A 16,821-nucleotide genomic window follows, 5' to 3' on the forward strand; every position below is an offset into this window, starting at 1 on the left:
CCTGAACTACCAGATGTTGGGATGACTTTCCTTTTCTGATCAGTGGTGGAGTCACCGCCATCCCTACCATAAACAGGAGTAGGAAAAGTGGGGCTTCCACTAACACTCGGAGTCACTCGGGGCTCCTGAAGGAATTTCATCGCACCCTCGGCTCTCAAAGCCTTTTCGACCATTTCAGCATATGAGGTTGCTTCAATGGTAGTAATCACCAAATCGTGCATAATCTTCGCACTCAAAGCGGCCAAATAATTCTCTTTCTTGCTAAAGTCAGTTGGCACGATTGCCACAGCGAGATTGGCCAGACGGTCAAACTTGGTAGTATACTCCGTAACCGACAAGTTCAGTGAACTCTTTCCGCTTAGCACTGCAGACAGCTTCACTGTAATATTTAGAGTTAAGCAATTCCTTGAATTCTTCCCAAGTCATAACTGTGACGTCTCGAGTGAGGGTTATCAACTCCCACCACACGAGAGCGTCCTCCTAGAACTGGAAGGTGGCGCAAGTCACTCGATCATTACCAACCACTCTCATAAAGTTTAGGATACGCTCAATCACTGTGAGCCACTGCTCAGCCTTCATTACATCAGAACCTCCCAAAAACACTAGAGATGCTTGCTTTCGGAAACCTTTCGTACAACGGGTCCAAACGGTTGCCAACAACAGGTTGTTCTGCTGGCACTGCTGGAACTACGACGGCCTGAGCAACTTGCTGAAGTGGCACGGCAGGAGGACCCTGCTGCCTCAACCTCTGAATCTCTTCATCCTGTTGGCGGATCCGATCTTGCATTTCCGCAAATCTTTGCTCTCAATCCGGAGGAGCTTGTGGTGGATTTACAGGGCGACCACCCTGAGCTCTGCCACGGCCACGGCCGCGACAACGGGGATTTTGGGGATTTTCCTGACCGCCTCCGGTCTCAACCATGTTACCCTGACTTCTTGTATTTTGCGGGGCGTCCATTTTATACGACTTAGCCTGCGAACCCATATGCCAGGTAGGTTAGACATCGATCATGAAACTTAATACCGCTCTTTTAGAACTTAAAGGCAACACACATAAAATAAATAATTAAAGTCTAATATGCTTCCTAACATGTTTTAATAATCATTTAAAATACTAAACAAGTACGGGCTTACTGAACCGTGAACCGAGCTTTCTCTGATGAAGACTGTACATGTCTTGGCAACCTTCGGTAGACAAACCTGGCAGCTCTGATACCAAAATTGTAACGCCCTAATGCTAAGGTACGCTACAGTGCTTTTTCAATTACAGTGTAATCTTTTCTAATCAAAGAATTTTCTTGAAAAACGTGTCAAATTAAAACTTTTATATTAATTAATAAACTTTATAATATATTAAAATATTTACAAGCGTCGGGATCCCGTTTTCAAACTTTTTAAAGTTAATATTCCAAAATACATATATTACAGGTCGCACAGCGACTACAAAATACAATTCCCAGATGTCCCGAGACCGAACACTCCAGGTCGCGCTAGTTTGACATGTACAATCTCATCCCAGCTCAGGTTCACTCCTGTTCAGCTTTCGCCTTTCCTTTACCTACACAAGGAAGCAGAACTGTGAGTCAACAAACTCAGTAAGAAAAGCATATAACATATCATATAATTTCCGACTTGTACTTAGGCGTCCATACACCTATTTACAAGGCTTAACAGATGAGTACGAACGTTCCATACTAGGGTATAGCCACTATACCACATGCACTGCGTACCTCGATGTACCAGTGTTGGTAGGGTTTGTTCATACCCTGAGTACCCCTGAGTGATATACCATGCTCTCCCAGTACCTCTCCGTACTTATGCTGGTATCACGGTACTCTCAAATAACATTCACTATACCAATCCACTCTATACCATAACTGTATAAGTGTTGGTAGTGCAATCAACATTTTAAGCATGCCTATACACATAACATATACATACACTCAGATATCTATATCACACATTATATACAGTTCTTACCTTCTTTCCGAATTCAAGTGTGCTGGCCGACCTGAACGGAAAGTCTTGTGCTAGATGGATGCCCTAATCACATTAATAATAACATAGATGAGCGACTCGCTAAATCACTTTCCGGGGACTCAAACTTGAAACTAAAGGTTTCCCTATCGATAAATAACATGGCAATACCCTAAATATCTAAAAAATGGGAAAAACTAGGATTCCAAAGGCTGCCCCAACCGGCGGTTCTGGGACACCAACCGGTCGACCGCTTGCTACAGGTCCCCCAGAACCGGAATTCCAGTTCTGTGTTGGGAACCCGAAAAATGTCCCCATGACCTCAAAGTCAAGCCAAACTCTACCAAACTTTCTAGTATACCTGTACAATGCATAAACAATATAATCCAACCAGAAATTCCCAGAAAAAAAGTCACTAAATCAATTTATGCCATTAAAGACCTAAACTTGAGTTTCAAAGCTCAAGCTTGCTCAAAACCATCTCCATAGCTCAAAAGCAATATCCAGAGCTTAAAATCAATTCAAATTAAACCCAGAATTCAAACCCTATGCATAACTAAACCCTCTGGTTTGCTTCAGCCGAAAGAGAGAAAGAGAGGAAGAGGTTGTTTCCTTTAATTTTTGACTTTTTTTTTTTCCTTTATTTCATTTGATTTTCCTTAATTGGAAAAAGGATTCTAATTAATCCTTTGCTTCCTATAAAAGTGCTAGGTGTCACTAACAAGACCAGCCACCTAACCCCCTAATAAAATTACTAAAATACCCCTTAAACATAAAACTAGGGTACTTCTAAAGCTAGGGGTAAAATGGTCAAATCCCATAACCCCGCTCAATCCCGACATTTTATTTCCCCTAAAATATTTCCCGCTAATAAATAAGGTTCTAAACTTACCCATGTGATCAAACTAGTCATCCATCGCATTTTCCGTTGTCGCCGAGCAAAAATTACAAAAATCACATATTTCACATATAAGTCAAATAATACCCCTAGAGTTTAATAAAATCTCCGGAATTGAGAAATTATAACTCTAATATTTATTTCTAAATATTGGGGTACACAAATAATTAATTTTATAAATAATCATAAAATAACAGAAATTAGTGCTAATTGCCTTCTCTAATCCAAATTACTAAAGCGGTCATTACAATCCCCCTGCCTAAGTCCTCTCTTAGCTTCAAAGAAACCATGTGATATTATATTGAATAGATATTACGGTAAGTTTATCATGTCTAATTCAAGTTCAATATCAGTCCCTTCCGATGCATACTCCATACATCCAATCCAAGCTTACTTTAACCAGTACCCTAGAAAGGACATAGCACTTATCCAAGGTGCAAGTAAACTACATTGTAGATTATCCTATCAGTTAAACCCTGTGTACTAATAAATCATAGGAATACATTTAATCACACAATCTTGATTACTTTCCACTGTGTTGACAACACAACAAATAAGAATATCAATGTGATAAGGATTTAGATGAATTTATAAGTCAAATAAATAAATAAATAAATGATCACATGAACCAAATAACACACTAAACAAATAATGAAAATAAATTTTTTTCTTTATTGATAATTGAATAGAAAATATTACATTGAAATAGAGTTTTATTTAGGGCACAAAGCCCAACACTGTATTCCTAGATCAGATACCAAAAGGATTTCTATTTAATGAAGTAAGTAGTAATAGAATTCGAACCTTAAATTAATGCGTGCATTGATCTCTTAGCTTCGAACATCCTAGGTGCATTCTTTTGATAATATCTTTCATGTAGCTCAATCCCCAACTTTGTTGCATTGTCAATTTACATGAAATTATTTACAATCTCTCTGGAAATCACATGAAGGATCCATGAAATCACTAAATTGTTGCATCTAAACCAAACATCATAAATCTCATAATCTTCTTTAGGCTTTGGTAATCGTCCATCGACAAACTTGATCTTGTTCCTTGCTGCAAGTGAAACTATCATCGATCGTCTCCAATAGCTATAGTTCTCACATCCAGTCAAGATTTTAGGAACAAGATTAACCATAGGCTGATCACCATTAAAAATGTAGTAAGGACTTCGAGGATTTTCTCCAGGTGATTTGTCATTAGCTTCGAGAATAGAGAATTTGTCAGTGTTCTTTGATCCATCTCCTTCATTAGTTGCACTTTAAGTTTGAGTTCCTCCACAAGCCATGAGAGAGAACAAGAGAAAGAACTGAGCACACTAAGATCGTGGCTCTCATACCATATTACAAAACTAGAATAGAGAAGAAGAGGAAAAAAAGAGAAAGGAGATGATTGTATTGAAAATAGTATAGGAGTACAAGAGGAGTGAGTCTTATATAGCTCAAGCTCCTAATCAATACAATGAAGAGAGAAGCAATAATAAAAAACCAGAAAAATAACAAAACTGACAGCTGACATAACTTACCAACTAACTAATCACTAAAACCTCTAGCTCACTACTCTTAATAAGAAAGGAACGTTTCATTATATATAAAATAAAATATGAGTGATAATAAAATCACAGTTGAAATATTTTTGGAGTTTTTTTATTTTTACACTTTAAAGTAGTTTTTTTTTTTGATGGAAGTTCATATAGCAACCAAAATTCACATAGCAACCCATATAGAAACTATCAGAGAAACCATCGGAGCAACCCAAATCGTATTTTTTTTTTCAAAAAAGTTAAAAATTGTTATATTAGGTAATCACCCAATATTTTTTTTTATGGTCGTATTAGTTATAGTCACAATATTATTCTTGTGATTTAAAAAAAATTATTATTCTTGTAAATTTTTGAAAAACTTTGAATAATTTGGAGTATTAAAAACTGAGTTCTTCGAATTCAAAAATCTTTAAATCTATTTCCAACACTATAATCTATTTAAAAGTTTTTAAAATTTTACAGGGATGATGTTATAACTATAACGAACACTGCCATAAAAAAATTAACTAAGAAGTTATAATAGGAAGAATAACATCCCTTGTTATAGAGATTTTTTCATTTTTAGGGTATAAATATCTCAAATAAATATTTTTTCTAATACAAAGAAAAATTTACATTTATACTATTTAATATTTATAAAAATATTAATTTTAAAGTTCATTATTTACAAAAATATTTTTGAAATTCAAAATTGAATAAAAATAGAACCAGTTTACAGTGTGTAAGACACGCGTGAGTGGGGAATTATATTCCATAAGGTGCTAAGTTATATAATTTCCCACATAAAAAACAATGCCAACTATAATAATTATTATTTTTTTTATTTTTTTTTGTTGTCGATATTGATTTTCATCCAACATATTATATAAACAAAAAGAAGAAAAAGTTGTGAGATATTTTGACTAAAATGACTAAATTAATAATAATATATATATAAAAAAATTAAGTATTTTATTTAGGTAATCTCACATGCAAAAAGTATGATAAACTTTTGCTAAATAAATTTTATATTATAAAATACAAAAAATTATGTATATTTGAGATTTTTTTTTTAATTTTTCTAATTAGATAGCTATTTATGTGTATTATTACTATTATTTATTGATGTGTTTTTGTATAGAGGTGTAAATAACTAAATCTAAATTTTAAAAATTAAAAAAAAAAACATTACACAATCATTTATATATATATATATATACAATTTGTAGAATTCATAAAAATAGCACCAAGTTATCTAGACTTCAATTAAAGGATAACTAAAATAATAATCAATTAAAAATATAATACACTACCTTTGTAATAAAAAATCAAAACAGAAATATAGATGTGCTCATAAAAAACTAAATATATATTAAATTTTTTTTGTATAACTTAAACAATTAAATCACAATGAACAAACAATTAGACAAAAAATAAAAATAAGGTATTAACACATTATATCAACTCAAAATAAACTGAAAACAACATACAAATAAATTTCAAAATTAAAAGTAACTACAAAATACTAGTGTACCAACTCGAAAATATGTGTACCTATAAACAAATAATTATATATTCATTTTTGTATTGGTCAAATAACTTAATAACAACTAAAAATAATTGTATAACAACACTACTTACATATGTAAATCAATTAAACATCAACAAATAATGTAAATAATTTAAAAGAAACAAACAAATAATCTCAATTAAACAAGTACAAATCACCAATATAACATAAAAAAACTACACGTTATATAATTTTATTTTTCTCTATCATAAACACCCATAAAGATATACATATATAAATATATATATATAAAATAACAATCTTGATATATAATTTTATTTCTTTCATCTTAAATATACAAAAAAATAAATATATATATTACAACAATTTTGATGTATGCACCATAAAAAACTAAACATGTGTATATATATAATTTTATTTTTTTCTTAGTTGAACAATTAAATAAAAACTAACAAACAACTTCATAACAATTTCGCTATAATATGTAAATTAAATAATAATCAAAACAACTCCACATGTTGCATAAACTCTAAAACATAATAATAAAAAATCTATGTACACCGACTTAAAAATATATTTACTAGAAAAAGACAAACATATACTCATTTTATCTTAGTTGAACAACAAAATAACAACGAATAAACAACTCAATAACAACTCACTTTAATCTAAAAATTAATTAGGCATCAACACATAGCATCAATATTAAAAATAAATAAAAACAACACACAAATAAAAAAAATATGTATATAGTATATTCTTTTTTTCTTGATTAAATAACTTAATAACAATAAATAAACAACTGTATAACACAACTTTACTCTAACATACAAATTATATAGGGATAAGAACAAGCTCCATGAAAAAAAAAATACCAATAATCTATAAAATAAATTTAAAAATAACTAGAAAATATTTGTACACCAACTCAAAAATATATATTCTCATAAAAAACTAAAAATATACTTATTTTTTTCTTAGTTAAACAACTTAATAACAACGAATAAACAACACGATAACAATCTCATTTTAATATAAAAATTAATTGGACATCAATACATTGTGTTAACATTAATAACTAAACATATACTTATTTTTCTCTTGATTAAACAACTAAATAACAATGAGAAAATAATGAGACAACAACTCCATATAATATATAAAAATATTATTAGGCATCAATAAATATTTGTGTTAACTTAAAAAAAAGACGTATACACAAAAATAATCTTAAAAAAAATAAAATAAACTTAAAAATAACTATAATTCACCTGAACATCAACTCAAAAATAAATAAATGTATACGATTATTTAGTATAATTTAGTTTAATATATAAACTTGGTTATATTTTAAGATTATTTCATAAAGAGTAGTGCTAATAACAACATTTTATTGCAACCTCTTTAGTCAACCTCTACGTCTAAAATTGCATGTCGAAATATTTTTTTACGAATCTATATAGTTTTGTTAACAAAAATACGAAAGGTTGTTTTTTTCTTTATTTTCAAAATATATTTTTTCACATTTCTATTATGGGAAGTAATGTGAAAAAAATAATTTTTTTTTTTTTTTTAAAAAAAAAACCTAATTAAAATAAAAAATAGAATCAGTAAAAAATATCTAATTTTAATACTTTATTTAAATTTTCTCTATATTTTTTATTCATTATTAATTGATAAAGAAAATAGTAATAAATTAGTTGAAAGTTGTGTTAGGTGTTTAAAAATACATATTTGTATATGTAAAAATCCTTTATAAAATTAATTTTATCTAATATTTTTTTTTTCAGATTAATGTAATATATTTTTATCTTAAATATTTTGTAGAAAAAATAACATTTGTCACACAATATGAAAAAAGAAAAAAATAAAAGGAGCGAAACAAAGACGAAAAAAATATTTTTCTTGAAAGTAAATTATATTTCTTTTTAAATAAATTAAAATGTTAGTACAGTATTAAAGTGAGAATAATATTTGTGGTTATTTAATTTATTCAGTCATAATTGTTCTAAAAAAAACAATAATAATGATCAAATATTTACTTTAGTTGTTTTTATTGTTTAATGAAATTTTTTCATCAGGTCATTTTATATTTATTTTTTCAATTTTTTAAACGGAAAATCTTACGTAACACGCCAAATGGCGTGTCCTCCTCCCACAAATATACATATCTAATTAAAAAGTAAATAAGGAAGCTTTTTAGTCAATTCTTGTAAATTTCCTAACAAAATATATAAATACGCTATAATAATAATAATATAAACAGACAAAGGTTGTTAAAAAAAAGACATATTATATGGCCGGAAAAAGTGCTCTTTGTATAGAACTTTGTAAAAAAAAATTCTATGGGAGGATCATACTAAAGTATCCAATAACCACTTTTATGCGTGATTCAGCTGAAAAAAAAAATCTATTTTATGAGTTTTTTTTTTGCGCATTTTTTCCTTAACGAGATTTTTTTTGAACGAAAATTGAATTTTTAACTATTCAATACACATGAAAAAATAATATAACTTTTTTTAATAAAAAATTCGGGTATGTATTTAGTGTCCAAAGAACATTACTTAATTGATATGGTGAACAATGCACTTTCTATGTGCTACCAAATTGATGTTTACTTAATTGATATGGTGAACGTTAGGTGTCATTTTGATATGGTGAACGTTATTAAATTGGATGTTTGCCCCTTAAATTAGGCATCATTTTGAGAACACAAGAAAAATGATGTGTGGTAAAACTAGTGCGAAATTAGGAATGAAAAGTAATAATAACTTGTCCCAAGAAAATAAAAAAACAAGCGTCATTTTGGACACACAAAATTTGAAGTATAAAAATAATAATAATATAATGTCCCATTAAAATAATAATATAATGTCCTAAAGGCAGAATGATGAGCACTACTTTTAACTTACGAGAATAAGAAAGATAATCATTAAAGTCACTTCTAATTAACCAAACATTAAAGGAACATCATCAAAATAACATATAAAAGCTACTATAGGAGCAATATCAAAAGACCATATAAAAACTACTATAGGAGCAGTATAAAAAGATCATATAAAAACTTTCAAGTATCAGATTTAAGCCTACTATAAGGAGAACCATAATAACAAATTAAATGCCAAACAACATTATTATCATGAAACTTAATATAACAATTCACATGATTGCTCAAGTAATTCAAAATTTATATATTAGCCATATTTTTTTTTATAATAATAAAAGACCTACACCTAAATATTTTTTAAGAACTATACTAGCATTAAAATTAAGCTTACGATTAACACTATTATTAGAACCAGAGCAAAGCTTATATTCCATAATAAACAAAATGACAAGTTTATATTTCTTAACAAGAAGAGATAAATTACATGATGCTTGTAGATTCCCTAGAATACGGGCATTCCAACTTAAGATGCTAAGCAATTACAAAAAATATATATAAATTAAAGGTAAAAACAAAAACAAACAACGAATGCCAAAACGCACCCAGGGTCTTGAAAGAAACAGCCAAAGCCCAAGCCAAAGTAAAGAACAAATCTTAAGGAGGGTTTAAGAAGAAACATGCATGTAATGACCACACTTTAGAATATGGATTAGTAAAGGCAATTAGCACTAATTATTGGTATTTTTATAATTATGCATGAAATTATTATATTGTGATTTCCATTTTTAGAAATGGGCATTAGAGTTATAATTTCTCAATTCCAGAGATCTTATTAAACTCTAGGGGTATTTTTTGTGTTATATGTGAATTATGCAATTTTTCTGATTTTTGCTCGGCGACGACAAAAAATGCGATGGATGGCCGTTAGAGTCACATGGGTACGTCTAAAACCTTTTTCTTAGTGGGATAAATATTTAAGATAAATGGAATACCAAGTTTGAGCGGGGTTATGGTTTTTGACTATTTTACCCCTAGGCTTGAATTAGCTTAAGTTTAAGCATCAAGGGAATTTTGGTCATTTTATTAGTGTGATGTGGTGGCTATTTGGAAGCTTGACAGCTGGCCTTTTCTCCTTCAACTTAGCCTAGGTTTATCTAATTATTTGAAAAATTAAAATTAAAAATAAAAAGAAGGAAAAACCCAATTTTCCTACACCTCTCTCTCTCTCCCTTCGAGCCTTCCTTTAACCAGCGATAACTTTAGTTTTTGGCAGTGATTTCAGAGGGGTTTTGGCTGAAATCAAGTGGGGAAATCCTAAGGTAAGAACTCTAGTTTCTCTTTTTGGAGTTTATATGTTGTTAGTTAGTTCAAGTATGTTGAAATTGAGATTTTGCTACTGTTTGAGTTAGGGTTTGTTTTTGATTGTTTTCTAGTGATTGTTGGAGATGTTCTAGGTCTGATTTTAATGGTTTTGGAGCTTAATTCTTGGATTGAGCAAAGAACTAAAATTTGGAATTATGGCATGTTTGGTTTTTGTCTTTGTTTCTGGTTTCTACTGCTTGGTTTGTGTTATTTGAGGTTATTATAGGTATTTTGGAAGGTTTGGGCACAATTTGGGCATGGTTTTGAATTATTTGGGTTACCTGGTGCAAACCGGTTAACCAGTTTTACAGTCCCTATAAAATTGGTTAACTGGATCAGGGTCTGGTTTCCTGAATATTTTGTGTTGTCAATTCATGTTATTTTCAGAGTTTTGGTTGGTTAAATTCTTGTTTGTTAGGGTGCTATGATTTTAGTGGTTAATCACAGAACCCTTTGTAGGAAATTATTTTACCAGGATCTTAGATCTACTCACAAGTATGTTTATTAACACCCTAAATATGAGCTTTCTAAAACGATGAAATAAACACATATAAAGTTTAGGAAACCTTACATTGGGTGCAGCGGAATATAATGACTCCTTCCGTTCAGATATCTAGCCCTTGATTCCTTTCTGTAGCAGATTATTATCAATATCTGAACCTGGATCTCTTTCTCTGAATCTTTGATGTTGAAACCTCCTTCTTGTTGAAAGTCTTTCTTCACGATCTTCCTCACTATGATTGAGGTATCACTTGCTGTGTGTGGGCACTACGCATACACTAAGGATTTCGAAATTCAAGAGGAAGAGAGAGAGAGTGGGTTCGGCCAAAGATAGGGAGAGAGAAGGCTCAATTTTTTGTGAATCAGAAGTGTCAGAAGAAAAGTGTGTTTTTCCTGAAGCCTTCACTATCTATTTATAGCATTCCACTAGGGTTAGGTTTGAATTATTTGGCATTAAAATAATGAAATTATCAGAGGGAAAACCCTATAAAAGTGGTCGGCCCTATACTAGTGGATTTGGGCCTCACTTTTTGCAATTTTGCAGTTTTATCTTTTCTGCATCTGATTTTCTCAAAAACGCCAATTTTCCAATTCAACCATTTAAATGCAAATTCTAACTATTTAATAACTATAAATAATTATTAAATAATATTGTCATTTATCATATTTATTAATTGAACCATACAAAGTATCATAATTAACAATTATGCCCCTAAAACTCTTTATTTACAATTTTGCCCTTAGTGAAAAATTTACAAATAGACATAGTCTAATTTGAGAATTATAATTGATTAATCAAAACTAATTACATGAGTCTTACAAGCAATATTATCTCAACTAGTGGGGGGACCATGGGTCTATATAACCGAGCTTCCAATAAGTAGATCAAGAATTTAGCACTAAAATTCACTAACTTATTAATTCTTCGTTGAATCCACGCATAGAACTTAGAATTGCACTCTCAGTATATAGAATGCTCTATATGTTCCACCATATAGACACATCATTAGTTATCCATTGTTATAATCCTAATGTGATCAATGATCCTCTATATGAATGATCTACACTGTAAAAGGGATTAAATTACCGTTACACCCTACAATGTATTTATTCCTTAAAACCCTTGACCCCGTATAAATGATATTTCAGCTTATGTAAAATGAGTACTCCACCATTTATGTTCGTTTGGTCAAGCTCGAAGGAGATCATCCTTTGCTTACTATTCGCCAGATAGAAGCTATAGATTCCATGTTTATGCTAGCGCTCCCACTCAATTGCACTACCGTGTTCCCAAAATGTACGTATCACCCTGACCTAAAAGTAGGCTTAACTAACAAATCAAAGAACACGAATAGCCTTTCAAGATTGAGCCTAATCATAACAGGATTAAGAACATTTGATCTAGGATCAACTAGGTGATATTGACTTGAATAGATATTACGGTAAGTTTAATAAATCTAAGTCAAAGTTCAATATCGGTCCCTTCCGATGCATACTCCATGCATCCAACCTGAGCTTTACTTTAACCAATGCTCTGGAAAGAACATAGAATTTCTCCAAATGCAAGTAAACTCTGTTGTAGATTATCATATCAGTAAAACCCTATGTCTGATAAATCTAGGAAACTTTATTCACATAGTCATGTTTACTTTCCAATGTGTTGACGACACAATAAACAGGATCAAGTATGTGAAAAGGGTTTTAGATGAATTTATACATTATGTACATATAATCATGAAATAAATCATGTGAACCATGGAACATTAAATGTTATTTCTGATCTATATTAATAAGTAAATATGATTATATTGAAATGAGTTTTATTTAGGGCATAAAACCCAACAAACTCCCACTTGCACTAATATAAAACAAAATGTGCTTTTCAAATAATCTCAACACCTTGATTTACAAATCAAGTGTAGTAGTAGTAAAACTCCTCGTAATAGGATCTGAAACGTTGAATTAAACACAACCTTTTCTCCACCATTACTCTTCCTTAATCACAAAATCATTGATAATGTGAAATTCCTCTCTATATATCTACTCTCTTGGGATACTGGATTCTATACTTTTGGCAACTACTTTTGGTTAATCAGGAAATTAACACTAGTAGTTTAAGGCAATTTGGAATGATGCCAAAAATGTATAGAACTTTCAGACTGAATAAGTACCTTTCCTGCAACCTTAACATTCAGTCCCATCCTGGTAGACCTAGAGACTTCAGATAGATTTTTACACTTCTCCAAAATCACTATTCCACCCCTAGAGTAACCACCATCTTATCAGAAAGATTTACTAGCACAAAGGCAAATTTCGAAATCTGATATGGTGTAGTCTAAGAGTTCTAAACACACCCTTGTAGACTAACATATAGTTCCTCTTCTTAATCTTAGGATTTACTTGATTGTCTTCCAATGTTCTTCTCCTGGATTAATCTGATACCTACTTATTACTCCCACTCAACAGCAGGTGTCTGGTCTAAGGCATGCAAAAGCATATCTAAGACCTCTCACTGTTGATATAAGAAATTCTTTCATGGCTTTATCTTTTCTGGAATAGTTGAGACTTTTCCTTAGATAAATAAAATCTATGTCTAAGAAGTTGTGAAGCTTCTATAGATTGCCATTAGAAAGAAAATGCTTCAGCATCTTACTAAAGTAAGTTACTTGCATTAGAGTAAGTAATTACCAGGTATACCACAAGCCATACGTTTAGATAAACTCAAACCTATAATACTAGGAACAGGAAGTTTTGTTAAGTCCATTGAATAGACTTATAAACGAAAATTTCCTTTTATGTCCTTGTAATAGAAAACTTTAGGTTACTCCATGTGAATGGATTAAACCATAGTTCTATTGGCTTTCTTCTTAGTTTATTATCTTGACAATCCATTACTTGTTTAAACTCACAATGGATTTTAATCACTAGTGTCTCCCAAGTCATAAGAAGGTGAGTTCCTAGAAACTCTCCCACTACGACAAGGTACCGTGAATTATGTCGAAGAAAACTAAATGGTATTAACCTCTTTGGTTGTGACAAGACAACAGAGGCAGTGGGATCATCATATGTAACATGATAGAACACTTTTGGAATCAAGAATTAAATATCTCCTTTATTTACTACTTGTTTTTCAGACTTAGTCATTTTCTTAGAAAAGTAGTATTTGCTTGATCAAACACTTTCTTATCTATTGACTATGGGATGGTCCACCCCTAATCACTTAGAATAGATAACAAACCATGGTTAACAGTTCTAGCTTTTCTTAAGATTTTGATTAGGTCATCCATGAATCTAGTAATGATTTACATTAAGTATACAACCATTACATCATTCTGAAATTGTATTACCATAGAAGGAATTAGGCAACGAATAGTAACTAATCATCAATATGCAACTCGAAATTTCTGGGGAGGTAAGTTCGGATATAATTCAAAAATCAATTTAATGATCCTTGAACTGCATATCTACTAACTATTTCTCCACCCCTATCAGTTCGCAAGATCTTTAACCACTTACCTTAATGGTTTTAACCATTGCTAGAAATTAATGAAAATTTTCAAATATTTCAAATTTCTTTGCATAAGGTATAATCTAGAGTTATCGTTTTAAGAATACAACGAAAAACTCATATCCACCCCTGAATGTACATCCATTTGCGAATGAGATGAACTACTTTCAGTGTATATAGGTATATTAACTCTTTGCAGAGATTGATCTTGTCAAATCCACTATGAACAAGATACAAATGCCATAGTTTAAAAAAATGTGGTAGTGTCTTTTGATGACTTAGGTTTATAAAAGAATTCTTAGAATAATGCAAGTAGATCCTGGTCACAGAATACCTAACTCATATTCCATACAGTTTGAATCCATTAATAAAAGATGTATATTAAACACTTGAGAAAGTGTAACTGTATTGTATCTGGAATTAGAAATATAAGAAAATTTCTGTTTAGATTCTAAAATTAAAGTCAAAGACTTAAATTCAACCAAATATAATGAGTAATTCTTTCTTGGACCACCACTACTATTTAAACTCTAAGTCAGATTTGCCCATACAAGTAGGAGATCTATAAGATTGAGGATTTATATCAATTGGGAATAGAATTTCGGGATTATAATCATATGCGTCATTTAATTTCTTAAGAGAAAATATAGAATGACATGAAATGATTTATAGACCATTCATCCAATGATATGTTATGAAGCTAATTCAAAATGAATAAGCTAAGAGGAATTAGGATAATTTCGTTTATAAATAAGAATCCAACGATGCTTCGATTAGCGAAAGTCAAAGTAATCTTATTTATACAATCTTCTTGTTTCATATCGTAAAAATACTAGTCTAAGGTATCATCAATTGATGAACAGCTAGATGTCGCATATACAATATTTATCTTTCGAGATCTAACACTATTATGTATGTCTAATGGTGAAAATTCACTAGGGATTTATCTCATTAGATAAACAAGCCAAGTTAGACCAACAATGAAGATTTGAAATTAAACTACAACTTAATAACAGAAAATAACATGGTTCAATATAAATTCATACACAATTCAGAAATTATAAACATATAGCAAGTAGGAATGACAAGTGAAAATACTAAAACTTACAATCCTAAATAATTTCTAAGGTTTTCAACAAACTGATATTAGTGTCCCGTTTAGGCGAGATTCAAAGCTACCATTCATTGAATAGAGTTGTCAGCTCGTCTAAAATGTTAAACATTCTAGCAACCTTTTATTCGATCAAGATTGGAATTCAGCGTTGTCCCGTTTAGGCGAGAGTCAAGGCAATTCTATCTTATGAGCTTCCACCATTGTTTCGCAATTTGCAAGTCAAGTATGGTCGTCACCATTAGGGTGATCCATACCATACAAAACACTTACAAACTACTTATCATGCGAGGTTAAACGGTGCGAAATTGCTAATTAACGTTCCTCCATTAGGGAGGATTACTCACTAAAACAAACGCGGTGTAAAACCCACAATGGAGATCGAATATCTTAATAATAAAGCTCATTATTTAAAGAGAGTTGTATTTTCTTTGATTCTCTTTATTTAATCTATTTATTTTAAATATATATTTACTTAATTAAAATTTCCAATTTAGAATGAAAAATTCTAAATATAAATTTTAATTTAATATTTATAAATTTTACTTAGATGGATATGAAAACAACATGAATTATTTCCACCTTAGTAATAATTTCCAATAAATATTTAGAAAAAAATTCAATTTAAGTTGTTACAAAATTAATTTACAACTCAAATTTTATTTTCTATAAATATATATTTCATTTCGAAAAATTAAAGTATTTAAGAATACAATTTTCGAAAAATGCATGTTAAAATAAAAAATAAATCCTGGAAAAAATTATTCTAATTTAATGTTGGCCCAAAATTAATTAATAAAATTAATTTACAACAAAAAATATAATTTTCCTATTTAATTAAATATATATATATAAGAAAAATTTCAAATATTTAAGTATGATGATGAAAATCAACTTAAATATTAATTTTCTATTTAATTAAATACACTAGAAAAATACTTCAAGCAAAAATATCACCAATCTAGATTTTCTTTTGACTAATTAATTCAATTTCTAATAATATACTTTAATTCAATTTATTTTAAATTAATCAATAAATGAAAAAAATCATTGATTTAAGTTGATCCAAGAATTAATTAAAATAAATAATTAATTTACAACTTAATCTATTTTTCAAATAAAATTTGAAATTCCAGCATTTAAGAAATGCAATTTCGAAATTTGATTAATAAAAAAAAAATATTTTGAAAATTATTTAAATTTAGTTGAAAAAATAAATTTCAACTAAAAATAATTTTCTATTTAATTAAATGTCATGAAAAAGAAATATTTAAGTATCATGATGAAAATGAACTTAGATATTTAATTTTCAAATTAATTAAATGTATTAAATTCAAAAAATAAATAATTAAGTGTAGAGAAGGCTTAATTATTAATCTCTAGTTTAATACTAGGAAAAATATACTTAAAATAAATTGTACCAAAATTAATTATAATAATTAATTTCACAATGTATAATATTTTCCTATTTAATATTAGAAATAATAAGTAGTCTAGAAATAACTATCTAGAAAATATCTT

This window comes from Cannabis sativa, chromosome 3 (genome assembly GCF_029168945.1).
Source record: "Cannabis sativa cultivar Pink pepper isolate KNU-18-1 chromosome 3, ASM2916894v1, whole genome shotgun sequence".
Taxonomy (NCBI): domain Eukaryota; kingdom Viridiplantae; phylum Streptophyta; class Magnoliopsida; order Rosales; family Cannabaceae; genus Cannabis; species Cannabis sativa.